This window comes from Ahaetulla prasina, chromosome 16 (assembly GCF_028640845.1).
Source record: "Ahaetulla prasina isolate Xishuangbanna chromosome 16, ASM2864084v1, whole genome shotgun sequence".
Lineage (NCBI taxonomy): Eukaryota > Metazoa > Chordata > Lepidosauria > Squamata > Colubridae > Ahaetulla > Ahaetulla prasina.
Genome location: NC_080554.1, coordinates 14,161,966 through 14,188,734, shown reverse-complemented (window position 1 = coordinate 14,188,734; position 26,769 = coordinate 14,161,966). Strand labels below are relative to the sequence as shown.

The 26,769-nt window shown below is 45.0% G+C and overlaps 1 long non-coding RNA gene across 2 annotated transcripts in view; it reads right to left on the bottom strand.

The window, feature by feature from the left end:
* Positions 1 to 26,466, bottom strand: part of LOC131186082 (uncharacterized) — a 30,164-nt gene extending 3,698 nt beyond the window's left edge. For both annotated transcript variants that reach the window (XR_009152297.1, XR_009152296.1), the window contains exons 1-2: positions 25,756 to 26,466; positions 2,456 to 2,527 (exon numbers count right to left, since the gene is read on the bottom strand). This is a non-coding gene — a long non-coding RNA (uncharacterized LOC131186082). The remainder of the gene's footprint in view (positions 1 to 2,455; positions 2,528 to 25,755) is intronic.
* Positions 26,467 to 26,769: the final 303 nt, after the last annotated feature.

Sequence of the window (26,769 nt, the reverse complement as noted above, 5' to 3'; positions counted from 1 at the left end):
AGGCAAGATAAAAACCAACAATACAAATATACAAGTTAAAATACCCTTTAAAAAACTTATTTAAAATAGCCCAAAGTTAAAAAATTGCCATCAGTTAAAACCCCATTTAAAATTAATAAAATTCCCCTTATTAAAATCCAAATTTAAGCCAGCCCCGCGCAAATAAAAAGATGGGTCTTCAGTTATGACGGAATGTCCGAAGGTCAGGTATTTGGCGTAAACCCGGGAAGCTCGTTCCAGAGTGGGAGCCCCCACAGAGAAGGCCCTTCCCCTGGGGGCCGCCAGCCGACATTGTTTGGCGGACGGCACCCTGAGAAGTCCCTCTCTATGGGAGCGTACGGGTCGGTGGGAGGCGTGTGGTAACAGCAGGCGGTCCCGTAAGTAAGTACCCATTGGCATCCTTTTAAAAAAAGGAACCAGGAGCACTACTCAGGTGACCCTGAGGACACCTCCAAGTGCTCCAGGTGGTATTCAGCCGGTTTGCACCGGTTCGCATGAACTGTTGGCGGAAATTTGGCCAAGATCGCCAAACTGGTAGTGATGGCTGGCTGGCCACGCCCTTGAACTGGTCCCCCAGTTGCTGCTTGCTCGCCCTGCCCGCCATGTTCCTCACTGCCATGTTCTTCGCACATGCACATCCCATTGCCTTGCAAGTCCAAGGCCTGCAGCCATGGAGGCTTCTTTGCCACTGCCGCTTTCCAGTAGCAGTGCCTGGCTGGGGCCGCCGAAAACTCCGGTCAACTTGCCTTCCGAACTCTGGACCAGCCGCCCACAGAAGGTAAGCAGCCCAAACAAAGAAGCGGTGGTGGAGGAGGAAGCGGGGCTAGGGCCGGGGCCACTAAAGGAAGGGAAACGGGGGCGACTGGCCAAGGGAGGGCAGAGGTAGATAGGTGGAAATTCCAAAAATTTTCCTACCTTTTCCTGTGGGCGTGGCTATGTGTGTGGGGGTCATGTGACTGAGTGGGTGTGGGCGTGAGTGATGTCAAATTGTCCATGCCCACTCAGTCACATGCCCCCCCTCCCATGCCCACTGAATCGGTAGCAAAAATTTTGACACCACTGATTTGCATCCTTTCAGAGGTCCTGAAGCACCTGGAGGTTCCTCTGTGTCCTCAGGGTCACCTGAGTGGTGCAAATGGTCCCTGTAGTCTGCAATTTTCCCTCTGGAAATCCATTCCTACTCCAACACCATCCAAAGGGTGTCGATCCCCAATTGTATAGCTAAACGTCTGTAGGAATGGATTTCCAGGAAAAAAAAATGCAGACTACAGGAACCATTTGCACCACTCAGGTGACCCTGAGGACACAGGTCCAAGTGGCCTCGAGGACCCTCTGAAAGGATGCCAATGACCAGCTGTCTGCAAGGAATATCAATCCTTCCAATCTCCTCTATCCTGTCAGAGCTGAAGAAACTTCTTGGATGAGAAGTGAAATGCCTTCAAAGAGAAACAAGAAAAGTCCAGTTGCCTGGACTTTGGGACAACTCAGGACCTGGATGATTGAGAATCTCTACAGACTGGAGAGCCGGGTGTTTCATGTCTTGTCTTCAGCCTTCCAGGAGCCTTTTCTGAGGAAAAAGAAGCCCAATAGGAACCATAAAGTAATCTTATTTGTAAATGATTCAAATTAAGTTTAAATGAATTATATTATGCTCTGGGTCCTGCTGTCATTGTCTTGGCCCTCACACATTGGACATTGCAGTCCGTAGAAAAGACTATAAAGCTAAATGTCAGCCCCTCCCCAAAAAGATTGGTTGTCTCCTTCAATATACTGGATCGCTAAATGCCAACTCATGATTGCCAATAAGAATTGCAATCCAATCCAATGCTTTTGGAATAGGCACATGTAAAATACAAGATACTCTCAATGTTTGTTGGGCCCAGTTACATCCATTTGGCAATGGCCCAGTAGAAACTCTTAAGTAGTTACTCTGCTCTTTTTTTTGGTAAGACAGACCTTCATTTACTCAATCATGAAGAAATTTCAGGTAGGGGTGTGATTCTACTTAATGTTTACTTTTCTCAGACTAAACACTATTTTCCCAGGTTGCCCAGTCTTGTGCTACCATCTGCACAATATATGTAACCCTCATTTATCGAACAATTGTTTAACAACCATTCAAAGTTATGATGGACTTATGTCCCATTGTTGAAGTTATGTTTGTCACTGTTGGACTTGCCACAACTTAAATCTCTGAAATCCTTGCAATCCTTGGCTCCATTTGTTGAGAAAGGTATCATTTTATTAGAGATCAAGAGTAGTGCAGTAGTGCAAAGCCAGAATCTAACTACCTTCCCTCCCTTAGCTGCCTCCCACCGCCCGCCCCAGTGCAACCAATCAGATCCAGGCAAGGTGTTTTCCTAACAGCCAGTCCAAGCATAGCTTGGTATGCACCCCCACCCCTTCTTCCAGCTGGTGACCTTGAGGCAGAGTCTGGAGGAGATACAGCGCTTACTTTTGCTTCCCGAAGCTTCAAAGTGTATTCAGTCTGCTTTCACTTTTACTGCTTCATAGCTTGCCAACAGACCTGGGGGTAAGGGAGAGAGAGATTGAAATGTTTATTCCAGACAATAATGAGAAACGGTCTCATGGGAACCAAGGATGTTTCAGCAGGTGTCTGCCAGCGTCGTGGAGACTTTCCCACAACAACACCTGGACACCTAATTGGACAATGCACTAATGAAGGGAGGGGAGATTCTATACTTTAATTATATTCAATTGACTGGGAATTACCCAGAGCTGTTTTTGCTTTCATTCTGTGCCAAAATGATGTACTCAATAAAGTTTTGCATTAAGAGATTGGATCGTCTCAACAAGGCTTGCTTGGTTGGGTTCATCAGTGGGAACCTTGACACCTCCCTGCCATCCCCTTCCCCACAGTTCATGGCAGTCTGGAAGCGCCTAGCAGCGAAGCACAAGAAAGCATAAAATGGCAGATCACAGAGACACAGGACACAGAGTCACATTTTGGATGCTTGGCAATTGCCTCGCATTAACCACCATTGTAAAAGTGGTCATATAGTTGAATTCAGATCACATGGTAAACCCCATAATGCTTGCAGTGCCTTAAGACTAAAATCCAAGGAACAATTGTGAGTGTAAGTCAAGAACTACATGCACTTCCAAATTAAGTTTGGAACTTCATACAATATCTTTCTGTTTTACTTTATTATATCTATTCTTAATTATTTTTAGACTGTTATTATACTTATCATTTTTCTGTTACATATATAATACAAATACGTAACAGCTTTACTATGAGAGGTTTTATTCTATCTGTGCTTACTAAGCTGATTCGTTTCAGAACAGCCTTGTGCCTCTCTTGGTTCCAGAGTTATGCTCCGGGGCTGAACTTCAGGCCTTCAATGAAATCTGTCTGTGTATTTGCCCAAATACTGTATGTTTCTAAGAAGAGCCTAGACAGTAACTAATCTGAAATGCTATAGGTTCTCCTGCTTAAACAGGGGGCTGGACTAGAAGACTTCCAAGGTCCCTTCCAGCTCATTCATTCATTCATTCTATTTCCCATGTCCTGCAGAAATTCTGAGTGACTTTGACTTCTTCACAGTCCAAGATAAACAAACCATGATGGGTTCCCCTGCCTCCATGGCTTATTGGAAAGGTGTGGCCTTTTTTTTTTTTTTTTTTTTGTTTACATTTATACCCCGCCCTTCTCCGAAGACTCAGGGCGGCTTACAGTGTATAAGGCAATAGTCTCATTCTATTTGTATATTTTTACAAAGTCAACTTATTGCCCCCCCAACAATCTGGGTCCTCATTTTACCTACCTTATAAAGGATGGAAGGCTGAGTCAACCTTGGGCCGGGCTTGAACCTGCAGTAATTGCAGGCTACTGTGTTCTTAATAACAGGCTTTACCAGCGTGAGCTAAACCGGCCTTAATGTTGTTAATAGATGAAACATGACAACCTTTGTTTCTTCTCAGATGTCAGATCACCTCATGGATGAGGCCAGTTCTGGGAATTAAGTGAGCCTCAGTTGTGAAGGAAGCAAAGCTAATTGTACTTTTGGGCTGAGCCTCTTGGAAAAGAATTTACTGTAGGAAGATAAAAGTAGTACACGGGATGAGAAGAGGTCTTCTCCTGCAAGGCCATACCAGGTTCTCAACAAATGAGGTTTAACATTCCCTTACCTAAAATTGCAGAAAAACCTGGCTTGTCAGGGTGAGAGTTTTCCTTGCCATTCCTTCTGGCATGCAAATTTCATTTTGTGTGTGTGCTTTTTTCATTCTTCTGTTATTTGCATGCTGCTCCATATTACCCAGGGGCTGGGAAGTCAGGGGCTGATTTCCTCTGGACAAACTCCAATTTATCTTGCTCTTCCTAAAATATGATGCCCAAAACCAGACAGAATATTCCAGGTATGGTCTGACCAATGCCAAATATAGCAATAGCAACAGCACTTAGACTTATATGCCGCTTCACAGTGCTTTTACAGCCCTCTCTAAGCAGTTTACAGAGTCAGCCTCTTGCCCCCAACAATCTGGGTCCTCATTTTACCCACCTCGGAAGGACAGAAGGCTGAGTCAACCTTGAGCCTGGTGAGAGTCGAACTGCCAAATTGCAGGCAGCTGGCAGTCAGCAGAAGTAGCCTGCAGTACTGCACTCTAACCACACTCTAACCACACTCTAACAGCAACTGCTTGCAATATTGCAGGTTCAAGTCCCACCAGGCCCAAGGTTGACTCAGCCTTCCATCCTTTATAAGGTAGGTAAAATGAGGACCCAGATTGTTGGGGGGCAATAAGTTGACTTTGTATATAATATACAAATGGACGAAGACTATTGCTTGACACAGTATAAGCCGCCCTGAGTCTTCGGAGAAGGGCGGGATATAAATGCAAACAAAAAACAAAAAAAAACCACTACGCCACCATGGCTCTTGCTGTTATTATTGCCTCAAATATAGAGGCAATAACAAGAACAACAGTAATATAATAAAAGTTGAGTACAGTAGCTACTTCAAAGCCACTTCAAAGCATAAAAACTGACCATTAGGAAGATCATGGTTGAAAATGCTTCACCCAACCCAAAATGTTGACCCAGGAGAACCCTGTGAATGATTTGGAGGTCATTCTCAGTGATGCTGAAGAAGGATTGAGGGAGACGGAGAGGGCCAGGATAAAGAGATGCAAGTACCCTCAATCTGCTTATTCCTTGCTCATCTCCTTTCTTGCACTCCTTCAATCGGGTCGCTTTTATGAGAATGCACAGTTTCCCCATTTTTTGTGGTTTTCCTATATATTTTAACCACCTGTTTAATTGCCTGTGTTTGGCTTCCGTCTGCTGGCAGAAATCTCCCCTGAAGAACAACCATGGATTCTGATCAGATGTCTAAAGTTTTCCATGTAAGTAGCCAAGTTGTAGAGTAGAGGAAGAGTTTCTAAGAAAAATGCAGAGATGTGCACATAGAATGAAGCAAAACTATGAGGGGAGCAAGAAGGAAGCAGGAAAGACTTGACATGCTGGGGGGAGGAGCAGAGTGTTTTCTTTCCTTTTTAATTTTTTTTTACCAGTTACCTTTTGTAATTTGTGAGTCTCCTTGAATGCACGTGAAAGTCATACCAATAATTGCAGCTCCCATTGTGGGAAGTACACCCCAAAAGGACAGCGCCAGGAACCTCAGAAAACAGTGCCAAGAGACTCAAAGAAGCCCTTCCCCCTTTAAGACAACCAAGAAGTACCGGCTGAAAGGAAAACTCGGAGCAGCCATGCTAATGGCTGTTACAAAAGTAACAGAAACACTTAAGTAGAGCCATTAAGATAAGGGGAATCAGTCTAAAAATAAACTCTCCAAGGTAAACCGAAACTCCTTTTTTCCTGCCCCTGACAGGATTAAAACCCAAGGACAGGAAAAAGAAAAGACTTGGGAGAAAGATTAACCCAGAAAACAGGAAAACAAAATCCAGGGCAATCAGAAACACATCAAAACCCATCTAGGTGCAGGACCTTCAAAGGGGAATTGGCTTGCAGGAAGGTTCAAGCTGTGTCACTTTTTGCTTCTTGCCTTCCTACATTAAAAGAATTCCACTTAAATTCCACCACACTATAAAAAAAGAAGTTGAGACTCTAGCAAAAGTGCAGAGAAGAGCAACCAAGATGATTAGGGGATGGGGGGCTAAAACATACGATGAACGGGTGCAGGAACTGGGCATGGATAGTCTAGTAAAGAGAAGGACCAGGGGAGACCGGATAGCAGTCAACCAATATTTGAGGGGCTGTCACAGAGGAGGGGGTCAACCTATTTTCCAAAACACCTGAAGGCCAGACAAGGAACAATGGATGGAAACTGAACAAGGAGAGATTCAACCTGGAAATAAGGAGAAATTTCCTGACAGAACAATCAAGCCATGGAGCAGAAGTTGCCTTCAGAAGTTATGGGAGCTTTCAAGAAGAGACAGAACTGCCATCTGTCAGAAAAGGTGTAGGGTCTCGTGCTTGGGGGTGTTGGAAGAAATATCCATCTGGGTTCAGTTCCAAGTGGGGACAAAGACACTGGAAACATGGAGACTGCTTGGAAAGATGGTTTAATGGTGGCCAGGATCACATGGCTTGAGATCCTGAACAGAAAAGGGCCGAGATCCTGTCTGCTCCCTGGCTTTATGCTTTTTCTGAGCTTTGAACTTTCTGGGGCACAGGAAGAGTATTCTGATTGGTTGTCAAACTCCCAGGGGGTGGGAGTCTTAGCTAGCGTTGTAGGTTGTCTCTCAAGCTTGCCTGAGCCTTGCCATGTGGTGAGTTTCTGTTCTATTGTGTTGCAAATGATGGTCATTGACAAAGGTGGGGGGATTGAGTGAGCTTGGCTGAAGCTTTAATGGCCCATTGACAAAGATGAAGTCAGGAAGTTGCAGGAGCTGCTTTGTCTTTAAAACATGTTTCTCATTTCTCATCCAGAAATATATTCTGCCTTTTAAGTATTTTCTAAAATATTTCATTCTTCTAGGAGGGGGGTGGGCGCTAAATTCCTACAGGGGATAGGACTAGATGACCTACAAGGTCCCTTCCAACTCTGTTAATCTGAAGTAGGGTATCCAAGGTGCAGAATGAACTTGCTGGACAAACCTTTGGAGTCCAGATGACCAGAGGAAGGAAAACACCCCTCATTTTCCAAAGGAAGGGAAAAGAGGATTTGGGAAACTCAGGGAGATAAAAAACAACCAATCTGGAAGCAACGAACCAAGCCAAGTGAAGTAGTTTCGAGAGGTGCTTCATGTGAGCATTCATTTGCATTTGCAGTTGCTTCCAACCCCAGTGATGACTAGAAGTCAGCTTGAATTTGCCAAGAATAAATGAGTTCATTATTTTGTTTGGACGGCATCCTTAGTAAATTATGGGGTTGATGTGGTGTGGATATAATATAACTTGACTTCAGCAATTAGCCAAAGTATCCCATGACATGCAAATTAGCAAGTTACATAAGTGTAACATGAAAATTAAGGAGATGCATAACTAGCTTGAAACGGGAGGGTCTGATTGGAAGGGGGCTCTGAGTGGGGGCTCCATAAAGTTCAGTCCTGAATCCGCTACTCTTCAGTTTATTTATTTATTTATTTATTTGTCACAACAGTATATATAAGCATAAGCATGAAATAACTATACGATATATAAGCATATATATAAGCATAAGTATGTAATACTTATTACATACTTATGGTGGCTCAACAGACTAAGACAGTCTGTTATTAACAGCAGCTGCTTGCAATTATTGCAGGTTCAAGTCCCACCAGGCCCAAGGTTGACTCAGCCTTCCATCCTTTATAAGGTAGGTAAAATGAGGACCCAGATTGTTGGGGGCAATAAGTTGACTTTGTATATAATATACAAATGGATGAAGACTATTGCTTAACACAGTGTAAGCCGCCCTGAGTCTTCAGAGAAGGGCGGGATATAAATGCAAATAAAAAATAATAATGAAAGGGAACATTAGGACAGGAACGGTAGGCACCCTTATGCTTTTATGCACGCCCCTTACAGACCTCTTAGGAATGGGGTGAGATCAATAGTAGATAGTCTTTGGTTAAAGCTTTGGGGATTTTGGGAAGAGACCACAGAGTCAGGTAGTGCATTCCAGGCATTAACGACTCTGTTACTGAAGTCATATTTTCTGCAATCAAGATTGGAGCGGTTCACATTAAGCTTAAATCTATTGTGTGCTTGTGTATTTCTGCAATTGAAGCTGAAGTAGTCTTCAACAGGAAGGACATTGTAACAGATGATTCTATGAGTTAAACTCAAGTCATGTCGAAGGCGGCGGAGTTCTAAATTTTCTAAACCCAATTTCAAGTCTGATGGCATGAGGTATTTTGTTGTAATCAGAGGAGTGGAGAACTCTTCTTGTAAAATATTTCTGGACACGCTCAATTGTATTAATGTCTGAAATGAGATATGAGTTCCAGACAGGCGAGCTGTATTCAAGGATTGGTCTAGCAAATGTTTTATATGCTCTGGTTAGTAGTGTAGTGTTTTTGGAAAAGAAGCTACGCAAGATTAGGTTTACAACTCTTAGAGCTTTTTTTGCTATGTAGTTGCAGTGGGCTTTGGCACTTAGATCATTTGATATGAAAACTCCAAGGTCTTTAACAAGTTCTTTTATTAAAGAGTTACCAGAGGCAGAGAGACAAACACAAAAATTCTTCATTTAAAGACAGAAAATGTTTGGGTTTCTAGAAAGCAATGAAAATTTAAACAATCCCAAAATATAAAGCAATATATGTAAAAATGTCAAAAACTAAACTGGAAAACTAACAAAAGAAACTCACATACATGCGCTGGAATAAAACAATTAAATTATCTTTGATTTTGTTGCAAGTCTTTGTTCATTCCGAGCCTTTGCTTTCTTGACTTCAGCTTCAGCTTCAATCACAACAATACACGAGCACACAATAGATTTAAGCTTAATGTGAACCGCTCCAATCTTGACTGCAGAAAATATGACTTCAGAAACAGAGTTGTTAATGCCTGGAATGCACTACCAGACTCTATGGTCTCTTCCCAAAATCTCCAAAGCTTTAACCAAAAGCTATCTACTATTGACCTCACCCCATTCCTAAGAGGTCTGTAAGGGACGTGCATAAGAGCACCAACGTGCCTACCGTTCCTGTCCTGATATTCCCTTTGATTGTATACAATTTCATATAGTTATTGTTAAGTTCTGGAAGTAACGAGGCTGGAGACCAGGGTAGTGACAACAGCTCTTTAATATAGGGTGAACCCAGCAACAGGCTGGGGAACAAACCTCTCCTTTTATACAGTTCTACGGACGGCTTCGTCCAATCAGCAACGTGCTGATTTCCCGCTCAAATATTTAAAGGAACATACAAGAATACATAACACTCCTCCCCTCCCAGAAAACACTTTGCCTCTATTTGCATTTTATTTACATGTTATTTTTCGACGTAGTCACGCAAATAACCTGGGCGTCTCCTAGTTCTTTCAGACCTGCGCGGTTCAGTTCTGGGTGGTGTTTTGAGCTGTTCGAGGGTCTATTTTCTCCTCCCAGCTCTTTCTCTAAACCATCGGGCCCTGGATTATTGGCAGATTCTTTTCTTGGCCATCCGGCCCTGGATTATTTTGTAATTTTCCTGTTGTTTCTCTGGAACCAGATGGCGTCAGCTGGACCTCCGGGACCTCAGCTAAGTCTGCGCCTCCCGGGTCATTGTCAGCTGTGGGTTCAAATAAGGAGGGGTCATAATTTATTTCTTGTGGCTTAGGTTGTTCAGTTATTCGTCTCCTTATCTGATCTATGTGGCGCCACCATACTCGGTTGTCTTGTAATTCGACCAAGTATGACTTTGGGCCGGTTGCTTTTATTATTTGTCCCATGAGCCAACCGGGCCGTCCCGTAGTTGCGGGCCCACACTCGTCGCCTATGCCCAATTCTCTTGTTTTGTCTATTTCCTTGTAACCCTCTGTGTGTAATGGGGACTCAAGCGTCAAGTGGGCACCGGAGTTTCCGTCCCATCAATAGTTCGCTGGGCTTCTGCCTGTAGCAGTGCTTGGGGTTCTGTGCTGAACGGCCAGAAAGAAGTCTATCTTTGTTTGCCAGTCACCTGGCTTGAGCCTGGACAATGCCTCCTTAGCGCCCGGACGGAACGCTCTGCAAGGCCATTCGACGCAGGGTGGAAAGGCGCAGAGAGGGCATGTCGGATGCCCTCCTCTGCCAAGTATTCTTCAACTGGGCTGCCGTGAATTGCGCTGTCGGACACCAGAGTGTCAGGCAACCCGTGGGTTAATAGGTGGCGAGGGCTGCGATTACTGCCTCGGCCGTAGTGGATTTCATGAGTATGATCTCCAACCATTTAGAGAATGCATCAACAACCACTAGAAAGTTTGGCCATGGAAAGGGCCAGCAAAATCAATGTGGATTCTTGACCAGGGCCCTTGGGGTTTTCCCATTCCTGACTGGGGCGTTGGGGTAGAGGTCTGACTCTTGGCAAGCCTGGCATTTCCCTACCCTCTCAGCAATCTCTGAGTCCATGAGTGGCCACCACACATAGCTTCTTGCTAGCCCCTTCATCCTTACGATCCCTGGGTGACCTCGTGGAGGAGGTCCAGTACCTTCCCTTAATTTATCGGGGATTACACCGATCACCCCATAACAGGCACCCCTTGAGCCGAGAGCTCATCTTTTTTAACAAATTTTAAACGCTCGCCCGGCAGCGGCCACCCTCTTGTACCCAACCGAGTACAGTCCTTAACATAATGTCCGGTATGATGCCCGAGCCACTTCCTTAGATGTGACTGGGCCAGAGTCCAAAGAGTCAATAACAGGATGGGCCCCGGAGTGGGGTCTTCGGTCGCCCCTGGTAGTGGGCATCTGCTTAACGCGGCCTGCATGCCCCACTTCTTTCCTGGTCGATGCTGCAGCTTGTAGAATAAGCGGCTAAGAATATAGTCCATCGGGTCAAGCGTGGCGAAAGTGCCACAGGCGTTGGCCGGTCGCCAGCCAGTATCCCTAGTAGCGGTCTGTGGTCAGTCACGATTTCAAAATTCCGCCCAAAGACATATTCGTGGAATTTTTTAACCCCTGACACAATGGCTAGTGCTTCTTTATCTAATTGGCTGTAGTTCCTCTCTGGGAGGACATCGTTCTAGAGTAAAAGCTATAGGGGCTTCTGTGCCGTTTGAAGTCTATGGCTGAGTACAGCCCCACCCCATAAGGGAGGCATAAACCAGCACTAGGGGTAATGAGTTGATATTGGATGAGCAGGCTATCACTTGAGAGCAGGTTCTTTACTGCTTCAAAAGCCCTATTTTCCGACTTTCCCCAAGACCAAACAGTATTTTTCCTAAGAGCCTATGCAGCGGTTCCATAGCAGTTGCTTTGTTCTTTAAAAAGACCGTAAAATTCACTAGGAATGCCTGCAGCTCTCTGCTTTGTTTTTGGGCGCTGGAGCCTTCCTAATTGCCTTGACCTTGCTCTCAGTGGGTGAATTCCTTTCTTGTCTATCCGGTAGCCCAAGAATCGGATTCGACCCCTATCTGGCATTTGACTTTTAATCCGGCTGTCGGAAAATGCCCAAAACCTTTCTTAACGCTCCCCAATTCCTCCATGTTTTCCCTGAAATTAGGACATCATCGGTAGGAACTACCCTGGGAGCCCTGCAGTAGTCGTTCCATTAGGTTTTGGAACAGCCCTGGTGCCACACTCACCCCAAATTGCAATCGGGTGCACTTGAAGGCCCCCTGTGCGTTACAATCGTTTGGGCTTGGCTGTCGTCTACTGGGCAGTTGTTGGTAGGCTTGGGCCAAGTCTAACTTTGCAAAGACTTGCCCTTGCCCCAAAGAGTGCAAGTGTTGCACCACGGAACGGGTAAGCGCTTTTCTGTAAGGCTTTGTTAGCGTCGCCTTGTAGTCAGCGCAAATTCTAATTGACCCGTCCTGGTTTTATTGGGGTGACGATTGGCGTCTCCCACTTTGCGTGATCGACTGGCACCAAAATCCCTGATTTATGAGCTTATCAGCTCCTTATCGATTTTGGTTTTAGGGCAAAGGACTCTCCTGCCTTAAGCCTAATGGGGCTACCTGGGGTCTAAGTTGAAGGAAATAGGGGTCCCCTTGTACTTGCCCAGGCAGTCCTTGAAGACATCTTGAACTCGTTAAAGAGAATGTCTTTCAGGTTACAGTCACTTCTGTAGATGCCAGTCACTCCCATGCCCAGGGCACGAAACCAGTCTAGTCCCAACAGACTGGGCAGAGTTCCGATCGTGATGGGCAGGGTCTTCTTGTGGTCCGTGCTCGACTCGGACGGAGGTGGTCCCTCGAACAGGGATGCGATTCCCTGGTAGTCGTGGACTCGTAGCCGTTGTGCTTGCAGGTGGCGCTTGACTGGCGGCAGTGACTTGCCAAAGTGTCCCAGGACATGATGGTGATCGCTGATCCGTGTCTACTTCAAGCCGGCACCGTACTCCCTCTATTTTTGGCTTGGTGAAGATCTTCTTCTCCACTCGGTGCGTGACCTATGACCACAGTCGTTTGGTTGAATCCGCGCCTTTTTGTTTGAGCCAATCGCGTGCCGATTCCGCTCTGATTGGCGATTTGAATTTTCGGCGGAAGGTTGGGCGCTCGACAAACTTGAGCTAGGTGCCCTTTCTTCCCACACCGCCCGACATGTCGCGTCCTTAAACTTGCAGCGTTGGCGCTGGTGTTGACCAGCTTCGCGTCGTCTCGGTCCCCTTTGCCGGCGTTTCTCGGTTCCTTCCTCATCTTCACCGGATTCGGTCTGAACCTCCTCCTGGTGCACTGGGTTGGCCTTTGGCTGCCTTTGGTGGGACCGGCTTTTGCAGTGTCTCCGCCGCTTGGGTGGACATTTCATGTCTGGCCGTCAGGCGTTGGCCAGCGATAGGTTGCTCTTTGCTAGCAGCCGTCGCGCAAGCGGATATGTCTTTGACCCCTCGGATGAGTTGCTCGAGGAGCACCTCGTCTGGGTCGCGGTATCCGCAGTCCTTGGGCACGCTTTCTTAGCGGCCATGTAGTCACCGATGGATTCGCCTCCATCTGTCTTCGCTCTCAATTCAAACCGCCTCACGTATTTGGACGTTGGCGGCAGTGGTTCCTTAGTAAAGTCTGTAGAGTTGGCCACGACACTGATTGTAGCGGCGTTGGCTCTGCCAGGGCTTCGCGATATCAATGACCTCGGACCGCAGTGACTTAAGAAATAAGCCCTTTTCCGGTTATCTGGAACTCCTTGCAGTTCGTTGGCTTCTAAGCTTTCAAACGGGTCATATACGTTCCCCATTTCTCTTTAGCCGGGTCAAACGGTGCGGGCGGAGTGTAACTGGCCATCTCCGCTTTTCTGCCCTGTGTTTGCTGGGTTCGGGTCTGTCGTGCTTCAGCTCGGTTCTGGTTCTCCTAGCCTCGAGATCCCATCCTCGTCGCCAGTGTTAAGTTCTGGAAGTAACGAGGCTGGAGACCAGGGTAGTGACAACAGCTCTTTAATATAGGGTGAACCCAGCAACAGGCTGGGGAACAAACCTCTCCTTTTATACAGTTCTACGGACGGCTTCGTCCAATCAGCAACGTGCTGATTTCCCGCTCAAATATTTAAAGGAACATACAAGAATACATAACAGTTATTACATACTTATGGTTATATATATGCTTATATATCGTATAGTTATTTCATGCTTATGCTTATATATAATGTTGTGACAAATAAAATAAATAAAAATTATATATGATGATATATGATATGATATATGATATGATATGACATGACATTACATTGCATTACATTAGATTTCCTGATTGCTTATTTGTACTCTATGACTATCATTAAGTGTTGTATCATTAAGTGTTAAATTTGTACCCTATGACTATCATTAAGTGTTGTAAGTGTTGTACCTTGATGAAGGTATCTTTTCTTTTATGTACACTGAGAGCATATGCACCAAGACAAATTCCTTGTGTGTCCAATCACATTTGGCCAATAAAAAAATTATATTCTATTCTATCTTTGCAAATTCTGGCTAGCTGCTGATATTCTGCCTTAGTTATGTGTCCCTCATTCCATTTTTTGTACTTTCCTTTTTGTCTTTCAGTTTATCAGAGAGATCTTTGTGCAGCCATGCTGGTTTCTTCTTGTATTTCTTATTTTTCTTTTCAGTGGTATTGTCTTGACTGATGATTATATTTTCAGTTTTTCAAGCTTCTTGAGTTGTTTTCCTCTTTAGGATTTTCATCCAAGAAATCTTTCTTAAGCGCTCTCTGAATTTGTTAAAATCAGCTCTTTGAAATTTCTAAGATTCTGGTATGATTATGTTCTCTTACTTGTGTTTGCATTATGTTGAATTCTAGCATTTCATGGTCACTCTCACCCAAGGTTCCTGCAGTTTCAACTCCCTCTATCACTTCTTCTCTGTTTGTAAGAATTAAGCCAGTATGGCTGTCCCTCTAGTTCCTTCCTCTACCTTTTGGAGAACAAAGATTTCAGCTAAGTTAGTCAGGAACCTATTCAATTTCTCACTTGAGGCAGAATTAGTGTTCAGTTGAAGTCAGGGTAATTAAAGCATTACTGTTGTAGTGTATCTCACATATTTGTTAATTAGTTAATGAAAAGTGTATTCTTTCTGCTTGGTTGGGTGTCCTACACTTATGGCAATGTCATTCTTCTTTTATATTGACCTATATGCATTCTAGGAGGTTTTCATCTTTGGTTTTGAGCATTTCCATAGGAATATAGTGGCCTTTTACCTATAATGCAACTCCACCTCCTCTTTTATGGGGTCTGTTGTTGTTTTTAACAGTTTGTATTCCATCAGTACTTACAGTCATGGATTTCATCCTAGCAAGTTTTAGTGATTTTAATATATATTTACATGTAATAATAAGTTCATGTTTGAAACTTTGCATTTGTCCCTGAATTTTCTGATTATTACCCAGATGATCAGAAATGCAGAGACTCAACAAGGTCTGACCATGGAAAAGTCCCAGTCATGGCAGAGGTCTATCAAGTAGAATGCTCTGTCACAAAGGTAGATACAACTTGCATATGCCAAATGGCTTTTATAGTAGCAGAAAGATAGCTGTCTAGTTTGGGATGCTCCAAATTTAAACATATTTGAGTGAGCATCTTCCTTCACAGCTTAAGGCCTTTGCACCAGATGCACCTGAGCAGATAACAACCTTGATCTGTTTCCAGGCAATCCTTTTAAGAGCAACTCATTGCTTCAAATATTTGAGATTATGAACCTGGCCTTCCTGTCCCAGCTTTTCTTTCTGGTTTCTTCCTTTTCTTATCAGTTGCCATTGACAAATTGTTAGATATGTGATTTCAATCCATTTTAAATGTTTTGAAAGTTTACTTATCTTACTTCTGTTATTTCAGTTTGGTTTCCCTTGGAATGGCCTATGAAACCAAGCAATTCTTTGGGAGACACTGACATCAAGCCATTCCTTCAGGCTACAAATGAGTATGAAAGCCTGATGAGTGCCCAGGTGGCAGGAATTCTGCCGCTTTAGGAGAGATCACTGATGGTACAGAATAAAGAAACTTTATATAATGAAATAAGGGAGGAGGAGGAAGTGAGGAAGGAAGAAAAGGAAGGAAGGAAGGAAGAAGGAAGGAAGGAAGGAAGAAGGAAGGAAGGAAGGAAGGAATAAATATCATCTGGTTCAGTTCCAAGTAAAAAGACACTGTATAGAGGCCAATTGGAGAGATGGTTTAATGGAGCAGAACCATCAAGCACATGGTCCTGGTGCAGCTGACCACATGGAGTTTATTTTCATTTTATTTTATTTGTCACAATAGTATATATAAGCATAAGCATGAAATAACTATACAATATATAAGTATATATAAGCATAAGTATGTAATAACTATATTAATTGGATACAATAGAGGGAAACAATAGGACAGGAGCAGTGGCCTTTGTGCTCCTCTTGGGCTTTGAACTTAAGCTTCCTGTTCCTGTGCAAGAATATGTATTTTATTGGCTGCTGTCAGACTCCCATGGGGCTATGCAGGGTTCATAGCTGAGGTTGTCTGAGCTCCCAGGTTTGGTTGAAGCTTGCTGGGTGATGCAATATAATGAAGAGGCTTGTGTTCTGAAAGGGTGTTGGGCAATTCCTATTGTGCATTAATGGCTTTGGCCTGGTTTGGATCTTGAGTGAGGGCTAATCCCATCACCCTGGAGCTTTTGTCTTATAGATAGGCTGGCCCAGTCCTGCTGAGGCTATTAAGAAAGGTGGGGCTGCTCTCCAAGAGCATGTTTCTCCTTTAGGGAAATATAATTATATTTAATAATTATAATAATTATTATTATTAATAATAATAATAATTAGGGCTGGGAAGTGGCTCACCAGGCTAATGCAGCCTGTTATTAAAACACAGCTGCTTGCAATTACTGCAGGCTCGAGTCCCACCAGGCCCAAGGTTGACTCAGCCTTCCATCCTTTATAAGGTAGGTAAAATGAGGACCCAGATTGTTGGTGGGGGCAATAAGTTGACTTTGTATATAAATATACAAATAGGATGAGACTATTGCCTTACACAATGTAAGCCGCCCTGAGTCTTCGGAGAAGGGCGGGATATAAATTCAAATTAAAATAATAATAATAATAATATACTGCCTTTTTTAATATTTCCCAAAATATTTCATTCTTCTAGGAGAGGGGTGGGTGCTAACTTTCTAAGGAAGGAAGAAGGAAGGAAGGAAGGAAGGAAGGAAGGAAGGAAGGAAGGAAGGAAGGAAGGAAGGAAGGAAGGAAAGGCTTTTGCACTGAGCATGTAATCGCCCACCAGAGGAAAGAAGGAAAAAAGGAAGGGAGGGAGGGAGGGAGGATAAATCCATAAAGCATGAAGGCCTTCCATTAATTTAGATATATCTGGGGCAAGTTTTCCAGGACCAGGAAGAGAAAGTCTTCTGTACTCTGTTTGGAGAGCGCGGGGGGGGGGCTGAAGGGGGGGCAGTCTTATGCTTTCAGTGTGGGACTATTCTAGCTTATTACACAATTTCATTCTTACAGTAGTAAATCTTCTCATTAACCTAGGTACTGCTGATCCTCTGACTTCACCTCTGAGATAACGTGGGCCAAACATAACTGATTTTACAGCATTAAAGCCTTAGGAGGAAATCCTTCCTTTAATGGAGGTAATCTAAAAGCAGTTACCTTGCCTCACCTGGGACGGAATATCGAGAAGGGCAGGGAGGCTGGAGAGAAGCTGAATGGGTGCCTTGTCTTTCTCCTCACTGAGGACCACATTGGTCGAGAGCAGTGCCAGGTGGCCTATTTTAGGAAAGGAATGGTAGGAAATGAAGCAAAAGCTGGCTTTCAAGGTGCAACATTCTGGAAGTCACTAACCAGAACTGAACACAAGCAAATAATTGGAGCTTAACCTGAAATCTTCAAAAGTGTTCTAATAATTGTAACCTAATACGTTTGGTACCAATAGAAGATACTATTTGTAGCTCAGGGCTAAACTGTGCAGTCCTTGATACTCTCCGAGCTTAGTTGTTTTCTTACAGATGCTTCATGACCCAACTAGGCACCATCAACATCATCAAGTTGAGTCTTCTACAAAAATATGAAATAGATATCATGCCCCAAACTTCTGCTTCGGTGCCAACATAATGCCAAGTTAAGAGTGAAGGAAAAGCAATATTAGCCATTCCAGGAACTATGAACTATTCAGATTAACATCTGTTCTGGGGAAATGATTATCAAAGACAAAAATTAAGGACATAGAAGTCATTAGAAGAATTAACATGACATCTGTTAAGGTCAATCCTGTTTCACTAATTGTTTAGGCTTCCCTATGAGAATCAGCTATCAGAGATGGATGAAAAGTGCATATTGCTTGCTTGGGTTTCCCAAGAACTTTGGACAAAGTCTTTCATAAGCAATCCTATACAATCACAGGATAGGAGAAGTTTAAACAAGCCAGAAAGGCTGGGACTGAATAAAGCATGATGACACCCCAACATCTTTAGCACAAGTAGAACAAAAGAGGTGGTGGAAAGTCCAAACAAATCCCTCCCAAAAGAGCAGGAAGGGGGCTTTAACCACAGGATGGGCTGGAAAAGGATCTTAAGGTGCTCTGATGGGGGTCTGAACTAGGGGTGGTAACTGACCAGGAAAAGGAATTTGGGGTTGCCGGATGACTTCACAAAAAGAATTGCCATATTGAGCAGTAGCAGCAAAGGAAACGGGGCATTTCATGTTGGGCATCATTAAGAAAGGATCAAAAATAAAATTTCAAAACACCATCACGTTTTATGCAAAGCAGTGTCTCTTAAAACACCGGGCAGAGTTTTATTCAATGCCTCTCAGAAAGGATACAGAAAAAATGAATGATTTTTGATCATTTGAACCGAGATCTTTTGAGTAAAGATGTAAATGTTGGGGCATTTTACCTTTAAAAAGGTGAAGAAGGAGGTCAAATTAGAGATGCATTACATTCCCCGTGGCATGTACTAAAGACACGTTCTCTGCCAAAACAAGGCTTCTCTCAAAGACGAGAGGATCTGGAGTGGCAGAATGAATCAACAAGAAGGTCAATGTCTATAGAGATTCTGAGTCATCCAGATCATGGTTGTCCCAAAGGTGTTTTTCAAGAGGTAACTGGATTTTCTGTTTTTTCTTTGAAGACGTTTTGCTTTTCATCAAATCTCAAAAAAGACTCTACAGGAGCTCCTCCATAACAGAAACAAAGAGAACAATAAAAAAAGCAACATTGTCATTCCATACACTGCAGGCATATCGGAAAAGCTCAGGAGGATCTTCAGCCAACACAACATATGTGCACACTTCAGATCCAAGAATACACTAAGACAGAAGCTTGTCCACCCCAAGGATAAAACACCCAGACATAAACTGAGCAATGTGGTATATGCAGTACAATGCAGTGAGCCACGAGCAGATCTGTATATTGGGGAAACAAAACAACCACTTCATAAACGCATGGCACAACACACCAGGAACAAACACATCAGGACTAGATTCAGCAGTCCATCTGCATTTAAAAGTCACAGGCCACTCTTTGGAAGAAAGCAAAGCCCACATTTTAGACAGAAAGGATCTCTGATTTGAAAGAGGGGTCAAAGAGGCCAGCTATGTCAAAATTGAACAGCCCTCTATTGACATAGGGGGAAAATATGACATCATCTATCTCCAATCCACAACACGGTCCTTTCAACAGTTCCAAGAAGGCTCCACACCCATTTGTACCACTCAGGTGACCCTGGTGGCACAGATAAACCTCTAGGTGACCATAATGACTCGCTAAAAGAATGCAAATGACCAGTTGTCTGCAAGGAGTATAAATCCTTCCATTCCCCAACATCCAGTCAGAGCTGAAAAAGCTTCTTGGATGAGAAGTGAAAAGAAAAACCAGAAAGTCCATCTGCCTCTTGAAAAAGCATCTTTGGGACAACAGAAGGTCAACAAGAAACACAACTCAGTTGCAAAAGGAGTTCAGAGACCTACTAAAACTCAGACCTGCCTCAGATTGAGAAAAACGCTTTTCTGGGCCAAATCCAACATCCTTTCCTCTCTACAGCTAGTCCTCAACTTGTAACCATTAATTTAGCAACTGTTTGCAGTTAGAGGGGCACTGAAAAAGTGACTTGCAACCATTCCTCACACTTACAACCACCACAGTATCCCCATGGTCAAAATTTGGGCACATGGCAGCCAGCATGTTTTAACAATTGCAGAGTCACCATTGGCAACCTTCCCAGCTGGCTTCCAAGGAGCAAAATCCACAGGGAAAGGTGGACCCTTTGAATCATTAGAATAGAATAGAAGCTGGAAGGGATCTTGAAGGTCTTCTAGTCCAGCCCCCTGCTCAAGCAGGAGAACCTATACCATTTCAGACAAGTGGCTGTCCAGTCTCTTCTTAAAAACCTCAATTGATGAAACACCCACAACTTCTGGAGGCAAGCTGTTCCACTGGTTAATTGTCCTCAGGAAGTTTCTCCTTAATTCCAGGTTGCTTCTTTCCTTGATTAGTTTCCATCCATTGTTTCTTGTCCTGCCCTCTGGTGCTTTGGAGAATCGGTTGACTCCTCCTCTTCTTTGTGGCAACCTCTCAAATACTGGAACGCTGCTATTATGTTCCCCCTAGTCCTTCTTGTCCCTAGACTAGCCAGACCAAATCCTGCAGCCGTTCTTCATAAGGTTTAGTTCTAGGCCTAAATGCATGATTTACCTAACAACTGCAATGATTTGCTTAATAACCTTGGCAAAAATGGTTGTAAAATCAGGTGTGGCTCACTTAACAATCACTTTCCTTAACAGCAGAATTTCTGGTCCCAATTGTGGTCATAAGTTAGAGGCCACTTGTACTTTGCAGGTAGATATCTGAAGGGGGCCAACTTTGGATCCCTTTGGTCAAAGAACTTGTACAATGGGGGTCCAGAAGAAGAAGAAGGGTCTTCTCTATTGCAGCGCCTCTGTTTGGAATATTCCACCCTCTAAGGTAAGATATGCCCCCCTCTCCCCCGTCCCATCATTCTGCAGGAGCCTGAAGACCTGGCTCTACTGGTTGGCCTGGGGACCCAGTGGGGGAGTTCCATGCTGGAGGGGACTGCTGGGTTGATGGCAGATTCTGACCCCCCTCAACCCTCCTCCCCCTCTGCTCTCCAACCATCTATCTTAATCCGGTTTAGTAGCAGTAACTGTGAGAGAGATCTTGGAGTCTTAGTAGACAACCAGTTAAATATGAGTCAGCCGTGTACAGCGGCAGCCAAAAAAGCCAACACAATCCTAAACTGCATTAACAGAGGGATCAAGGGAGGTACTAATACCACTCTACAAAGCCTTAGGAAGACCACACCTAGAGTACTGCATCCAGTTTTGGTCACCACACTATAAAAAAAGATGTTGAGATTCTAGAAAGAGTGCAGAGAAGAGCAACCAAGAGGATTAGGGGACTGGAGGCTAAAACAGACGAACGGTTGCAAGAACTGGGCATGGCTAGTCTAGTGAAGAGAAGGACCAGAGGAGACAGGATAGCAGTCTTCCAGTATCCGAGGGGCTGCCACAGAGAGGAGGGGGTCAAGCTGTTTTCCAAGGCACCCAAAGGCCAGACAAGAAACAATGGTTGGAAACTGAAGGAGGAGAAATTCAACCTGGAAATACGGAGAAATTTCCTGACAGTGAAAACAATCAACCCATGGAATAGAAGTTGCCTTCAGAAGTTGTGGGAGCTTCATCACTGGAAGCTTTCAAGAAGAGACTGGACAGCCATCTGTCAGAAATGGCATAGGGTCTCCTGCTTGGGCGGGGGGTTGGACTGGATGACCTACAAGGTCTCTCCCAACTCTTAATGTTTAATATCGATGCATTCTCAGATTCTTTTTCCTTCTTTATTTTATGGTTCTATTATTTTAATTCTGTTCTCTTTACACTCCTGTCATTTTCTCCCTTTTTATTATTGTACACTGCCTAGAGTAATCCCACAGCAAAATTGGTGGCAAATAAATTTAACAAATAAATAAATATTCTGAAACCTCAGTAGTTGAGCTCATTGGCCTGTGCAGACTAGAAAGATCAACCTCTCCTCCTGTGATATTGTAACTTCTCTTTATTTTTTTGCTTTATCAGGACAATATTCTAAAGGAATAAAAGTATTTGCTGTCTCACCCCATATCCAAAAATCTATCCTTTTCTTCAATCCCGGAATTCCATTTTTGCAGCAAATTTCATTTTTTAAAAAGTAGGCTTGTAGCCCTTTCAATTATTTAAGTCTTTCTATAGTCCACCTCGCTCCTCACCGGTTCTGGGGTGAGTTCAACAAAGTTCAGATGCAACAATGCATCGTATTTATTTATGTATAAGTGAATTAGAGAAATCAACAGTAAAAATTAAGTGTGTCAGAGGCGCCTTCCCTTAACTCTTGGGTCCTGCTGGGACAGTCCTGCCTTTTGAATCCTTTGCAGAGTAGGTTCCTTCTTATATGCTGGGTGGGGGAGGGTGTTCCATGAACTGGGACAATTTTGAGGTTTGACTCAAAACTTCAATTATTCAATAATTGCTTTGATTTTAAATTGCTTTTAAAAAATTTGCACGTTGGCTTAAAACTTTCTGATAAATGGCACTAGATATTGTTTGTAGTTGAGCCTTCTGCATATTCTGGATGGATGTCATCTGCAAGAGCTGAAAGTTATGGTAAGTTTACGGTGACTTCTGCTTCACATCTTCATCCTGAGGCTGCTAAAGCCATCCCAGCAAATCCCAGCCTTTGTGGTACTTGATGACCTTGGGAAGCTAAACAGGATCAGCCGTGGTGAGTGTGTTAGATGGGAGATCAGTTGGAGATATAGAAGACCATCTTGGGAAAAGACAATCCTTTTTCCTGGCTGCGGAGAAAGCCACCTGGGATCCAGGACTTTTGGTGAGTTTCCAGAGTTTAATGAACTGGCCAAACTCACGTTTCTTTTCCTTTGAAAATGACTAAATCCCCCCCAACTTCATTGGCTTCAGGGATGAGAACTTGGTTGAGGAGTTCAGTGCATTTCCGTGTCAAATGTGGGGAACTAAACTTGAATGAGATGGATTTATGGATTAAAATTAAAAGATCATTAATTTCATTAATATTGTTGATATAAAGTAGTGAAATGGTTAGTGTAAGTGCTTCTAATGAGCTGTGGTGGCAGTGATTAGAATGCAGTACCGCAGGCTAATTCTGCTGACTGCCAGCAGTTCAATTCTGACCAGTTCAAGGTTGACTCAGCCTTCTATCCCTGTGAGGTTAGTAAAATGAAGACTCAGATTGTTAGGCGAAATAGGCTGGCTCTGTAAACTGCTCAGAGCCCAATGAAGTGGTAGATCAGTCTAAGTCAGGGGTCTCAAACTCGATTTCATTGAGGGACGCATCAGGGTTGTGTTTGACCTTGGGGGGCCGGGGAGGGCATGGGCAGCTCAACGAGTGGCGGGTTGCTCCCGGTTCACAGCGGTTCAGGAGAACCGGTAGTAATGGCGGTGGGAGGTTCCACCCACCTGCCCGGAAGTCATCAAACACGCTCTGCGCATGCACGAGCGAACCAGTAGTAAAGGTAAGTAAAACCCACCACTGAGCTCAACGTCACTCATGTCAGGGGTGCCTGTGGTGGCCATAGCGTTCTGCCAGAGAAAACGGGCTCCTGAACTCCATTTTCGGCTGCAACAGCCTCCTGCAACCCTCTGCCCGCAAAAACAGAGCTCGGGAGGGCCACGTACAGCCCTCCCAGGCTTCCTTTTCACTGGCAGAGGCACCGCAGGCACCTTTGCTGTTTCCAGGGCGGTTCCGCAGGCCAGATCTAAGCACCTCGTGGGCCGGATCCGGCCTCCAGGCCTTGAGTTCCACACCCCTGGTCTAAGTGCTATTGCTATTCTACAGAGCAAAGCCAGTTTCATGGCTGCCAGCACCCTTTTCTCCCCACCACCACTTCCTTCCTTCCTTCCTTCCTTCCTTCCATTCCTTCTTTTAAGGAGGTTCTTTTTAACCTTTTAAAAGCATTGGAAGGAAGGAGCCCCAGCACAAGGCCAGTCGTATGGAAGCTGGATTGCTAATCAGTATGATTAGAAGACAAGGTGGCTTGAAGCACATGGAGGCCAGGAAAAGCCAGCAGGCCACAGTTACTTGAGTTGAATCCTTGCTCTCCTCAATATGATAATATTTCCAAAAATCTTCAGCACCAAAAAATTGAGTCCTTGCCAGCTGGATCCTAATCCTAACATTGAAAATTATGGGGTTTTGCCTGGAATCTTCAGCCGCTACTTCCCCGCCCCCCACCCCCCAGTTACTTGTTGATTATTCCTTATAAGACACCTTTTTTAACCTGCTCATTGAAAATGAGCTGCAATGAGATTCAATTAATTCAATGAATTTAAGGCAACAAGAGTTAAATTTAAAAAGCCTGAAAACTCGCCCCGGAAGGAGAAACCAAGGGAGTGCAAAGGCTGGTGCCCTGAGCCTTGACAACCGTCCATCTCCTGCCAGGACCTTCCTGAATTGCAACTCTGTTTATTTTGGAGCATCTTTCCCATGTGGCCACATTTTTGGAGCCAGCACATTTTTGGACAGTGAGTCAGCTGCAAGGGAGCTTCTTCATCAAGCCGCAAACATGCCTGATTTATGCAACTTTCCACCAAGTAACGTTTGCCGATGTGGGGAAGGTTAGCCAGCAGTTGAGGTCGTGGCTGCTTCCCCAAAGGGATCGGCGGCAGAGATCCCGTTTCCAGCTCCCTTCCCTGCCCCCTTTGCGTGGAGAAGAAGCATCAACAGGCAATGTTTCTTTCCTTTGGGTTCGCCCGGAAGGAAGAAAATCCTACCAGTAGCAAAGGGTGAAATTCTTCGTCTTTGGGACAAGGCGTGGCAGATTCAGAAACAAGATGCACAAAAGATCCAAACTGTGCAGCCAGCTTGCAAGCAGAGAGGGACCTGCCCTATACCCCCCCATCGCCCCCCCCCCCAGGCTGATTGGGAGAAGAGAGCCCGGCCTGCACCCAGGGTCAATTCTGTTTGGCAACATTTGGAAAGCTTAAAGTTATCATTTCTAAATAAAATTATCCTAAAATAGGATAATTTTAAACGTCTTAATTGATTTCCTTGGGTTTGATTCTTATCCTACAATGGCCTCTTTTGGGGCAGATCTTGTTCCCATAAAAATTGGGGGGGGTGTTAATGTTCCCCATTCTGGCCCCTCCAGGGTAGCCCAGTGCTTCTTTGGCACTTGAACTGGTGGAGCTGCGGAGGAAAAGAGAGCCAACCGAGGTATGCTGGAGTTGGGGAGGGGGTATGTTAGGATCAAGTGATGGCTGCCTTCGCCTTCCCTGAATGAATGAATGAATGAATGAAGAATTTGAAGAATCTGGGGAAAAAGCATACCGGTGAATGACTTCCATCAGAAGCAAAACAAAACTGCACTTTAAGCTAACATTTCTTTAATGCCTCTTTTTAAGGTGCAAATGCCATATGACAAACTTGGTTTCTGATTTGCATAAATCCAGTACAGGTAGCCCTTGACTTACCAGTTCATTTACTGACTGTTTCAACAGCACTGAAAAAATTGACTTATGACCTTTTTTCACAGTTATGACCATTGCAGCATCCCCATGAAAATTCAGACACTTGGCAATTGGTTCATGACAGTCGTAGTGTCCCAGGGTCACATGATCCCCTTTTGCAATAGCCCTTAGTACTTCTCAGTACTTTCCAGCCCTCTCTAAGCGGTTTACAGAGTCAGCCTCTTGCCCCCAACAATCAGGGTCCTCATTTGACCCACCTCGGAAGGACAGAAGGCTGAGTCGACCTTGAACTGGTCAGAATCGAACTGTTGGCAATAGACAGAATTAACCTGCAATACTGCGTTCTAACCACTGTGCCACCATAGCTCTTTTGACAAGTAAAGTCATTGGGGAAGCCAGGTTCACATGACAACTGTGTTGCTAACTTAACACTTGCAGTGATTCACTTAACAACTGTGGCAAGAAAGGCCATAAAATAGGGCAAAACTCACTTAACAAATGTCTCACTCAGCACAGAAATTTTGGGTTCAATTGTGGTTGTAAGTCAAGCACTACCTGTATGGAAATCATGGTTTACATAACCCTGAAGATTTCCCTATACATAAAGGTCAAATCAGGGTAATGTAAAGAGGAATCATTTAAATTAGGACAATGTTAATACAAAGCCTAGAGAGGACTTGCTAAGGGTCCCATCACCAAGAGAAGACCACTCCCCCCCACCCAGCCATAGAGTTGGAAGGGACCTTGGAGATCTTCTAGTCCAACCCTAGCCGGAGACGCTGTACCATTTCAGACAAATGGCTGTCCAGTCTCTTCTTAAAAGCCTCCAGAGATGAAGCTCCCACAACTTCTGGTGGCAACTTCTGTTCCACTGGTTAATTGTCTTCACTGTTAGGAAGTTTCTCCTGAATTCCAGGATGCTTCTCTCCTTGAGTGGCTTCCATCCGTTGTTTCCCTTCCTGCCTTCTGGTGCTTTGGAGAATCAGTTGACCCCCTCCTCTTCTTTGTGGCGGCCCCTTAAATACTGGACGACTGCTCTCATGTTCCCCCCCCCTTCTTTCCCCTAGACTGGCCATCCTGCCCGCCCCCCAAATGCCTCTCCCACCATCTTGCACGAAAGCCTCGCGTCCATCATCTCACGCAGGCCCGCGGGGGAGGCTGGCAAAGGTGGGGGCGAAGGCGGCTGACAATTTCGCTGACTCCCACCACCTGCCTTGGGGGTCACCCGAGCGGCCCAGAGGCGCCGGCCTCGAGTGGAAAGGGGCCCTTTGTGTCCCGGGATGTCCGTGCGCTCGCCAATCCAGCGCCCTCTTCCTCCTCCTCCTCCTCCTCCTCCTCCTCCGCCCGGGACGCGCCTGCCGAAAGGAGCCGCGCAAGAGGAGAGCGGAGCGCCGGAGGGGAAGGCGAGGGGAGCCGAGCGTCTCGCCTGGCCCGCCTCCATCCCTGACTCGCTCCTGAGGAATGTCCTGAAGGGCTTCCTTTCCAAAAAACGTACAGCGCTACCAGGCGGCCCATCCCTCCGGGTCGGTAGGGCTGAGGCCCCGTTCGCTCTCTGGCCGCCGCCGCATCCCGCCCGTTCCACGCGGAGCTCCTGGCCTGGGAAAGGACCCCGTTCCCGAAGCCTCCGGCGACGGTGGGAGCGGAGCGCTCGGCCCTCAAAGGAAGACTCGCTTCCCACCCCCCTGCTAGTCAGGGAGAAAACAGCCCACCCCTCCACGCGTGCCTGTGCACACGAGCACTCACACACGCGGGAAATGCGTGTCCTCCCACCCGTGGGAAGGTCATGAATCCCACCCCAA